Source organism: Acanthisitta chloris, unplaced genomic scaffold (genome assembly GCF_000695815.1).
Source record: "Acanthisitta chloris isolate BGI_N310 unplaced genomic scaffold, ASM69581v1 scaffold11087, whole genome shotgun sequence".
Classification (NCBI taxonomy): domain Eukaryota; kingdom Metazoa; phylum Chordata; class Aves; order Passeriformes; family Acanthisittidae; genus Acanthisitta; species Acanthisitta chloris.
Window position 1 is genome coordinate 5410 of NW_008684299.1, and position 2604 is coordinate 8013.

Below are 2604 nucleotides of genomic sequence, written 5' to 3' on the forward strand. Positions count from 1 at the left end.
GTCAAGCATCACCAAAACATTCCTTCTCTTGGACCCCTGAGCTCCCCAGACCCCTGCGCCTCCCCAAACCTCTGAGCCTCCCCAGGCCCCTGAGCCTCCCCAGGCCCCTGAGCTCCCCAAGACCCCTGAGCTCTTGAAATCCCTGAGCCTCCCCAAACCTCTGAGCCTCCCCGGCCTCCTGACCTCCCAGCCCTCTCCCCCACTGGCTCTGGCCCCTTGGCTTTGCAGCCCTTACCCCTCCTCGGGGGTGACTCTGCACTCACCTCAATTAAATCAGAGCCTTTGCATCAGCTGAAAACCTCATTAGCAATGATTTTGCACTTGCTGCTGCACCAGCAGCACTAAGCACATAAACCCAGCGCCAACATCTAGCCCATCCCTCCCCAGGAGCGTGTGGGAACTGAGCTATGGATCGAGACGAGGTTTGCAGTGCCCAAACTCCACCAACAGCTGCTTTGCTTAGTATTTATTCACTTGTTTGTCTGACATAATGAGCTCCAAATCACAATGCTCAGGGTGCCTCCTGCCTTGGGGGAGCTTCAATCAGCCTCAGGGTAGCTCTAATCAGCCCTGGGGTAACTCTATCAGCCAGTGAAAGCCATCAGAGAGCCAAGTGCTGAACACCAAACGAGCACTGATTGCCTTTAATTTCATTCCTGCCCTTTTACACTTTATTGATCAAGTCTCAGATTCACTTTGCCATTATTTCATCTGGAGCTATAAAGGCAAATAAAGCTGTGTCAAATTTCCCACATAATCCCATTTCTCCATTAAATTTGAACACATAAACTTCTGTGTCTTCAGTCAGAAACTCTTCTCTTGTCTTTTCACTGGTTTGGCTGAGCCAAGAGACACCTGAGGAAGCTTCCCAGGCCTGGTGGCTCCTCCACAAGCTCTCCCAGGCACATTATCCAGACCTGCTGATCTCCACTTGCCCAAGTCCCAGTAAATCTGCCCATTCACTGGGGTGTGACATGGGATCAGAGGGACCCAGACCCCTGGGACATCCCTGTGGTCCAGCAGCTCAGACCTGTCCATGGTGTGGATACCCCTGGCATCACACCCTTGCTCTGGTCACCAGCTACCACCAGGCTGGCTGGTGGCTTTATCCACATCCACAGTCCAAATCCATCAGGAGAGCAGCAGCCACCTTGAGGGCAGGGCTAGATGGGACATTGGGCAGGAATTGCTCCCTGTGAGGTGGTGAGGCACTGGCACAGGTTGCCCAGAGCAGCTGTGGCTGCTCCATCCCTGGGAGTGTTCCAGGCCAGGCTGGATGGGGCTTGGAGGAACCTAGGCTGGTGGGAGGTGTCCCTGCCCATGGCTTCCCACCAGCCCAGGTTGTTCCAAACCCCATCCAACCTGGACTGGAACATTCCAGGGATGGAGCATCCTGACCCATGAGCTCTCAGTCAGCTCCTCATCCATCCCAGGACATCTACATCTCAGGTCACTGGCACAGAGTGCGACCTCCTCCTCCTCCTCCTCCTCCCTCCTGCCTGCCCTTCCCAAGAGCCACTTTCCTGCTGTTTGCTGAGACCTCATGATGAGAGAGGTGAGAGGACCTAAGCCCATGAAGCTTTGGTGCTGTAAGTCACTGCCCCCTGACCTCTGCAGCCCAAGGACTCGGACAAGGCTCTGTGAGCAGCACTAAACCCCAGGGGAAATGGGTACTTGAGCTCACACACTCCAGGCTTTGTTCCTGATGAGAGCTGAGCCTGTTCCCGTCCATGCAGCACAGCAGTCACTCCCGGGAGAGTTTTCCTTCCACACATGCAGCCGGAGGTTGACTCAGCACAGACCTGGGGCTCCATCCCCACTCCAGGCACAGCCTCAGCTCCTCCTCAGAGCACAGAAACACTCCCCGCGGGCACAGGAGTTTCTCAGTGACTTCCACTTCTCTCCCAAAGTGTTTTGAGATTTCATTTACTTTTTGCATGTGTCACATGGGAAAAGCATCAGTTGAAATCATGGAATGGGTTGGGTTGGGAGAGACCTTAAAGCTCATCTCATTCCATCCCTGCCATGGGCAGGGAACATTCCTCTTCCGCTTCCTCCCCAGGAAAGGCTCCTGCAATCCAAACACCCTCACCAATACCACCAGCTGAGCTGAAAGAGGGAGTGTGCTCCAGAGCTGGGAAGAAATAGCGAGTGCAGGAGCTGTGCTTTCCCAGCCCCTGGGAGTTATTAAGCCACATTTTAACTACATTGGGATATAAATCTCCCTGCTGATGCCCCATTAGCCACGGCCTCTGGCTAGGAATGGCTCAACTCGTCATTCATTGACTCAGGGACACCTCCCTGGGCAGTTTGCTCCTGACCCTGCCACCACATCCCCGCAAGGGGCACAACGGTGAGCTCAAATCTGTTCCTCTGTTGTATAACACTGCTCTGGGAAACCCCATGATGCCCATGGATCCAGGGAATCACAGACAGCTCTGGGTCGGGAGGACCTTAAAGCTCATCCAGTCCCACCCCTGCACTGGCCAGGGACACCTTCCACTGGTCCAGGCTGCTCCAAGCCCACATATCCCCAGACTCAGGTGGCAGCTGAACTGGTGCCGGACCTGCCGCCAGGAACACACTCTGCTGACATCTTTCCCT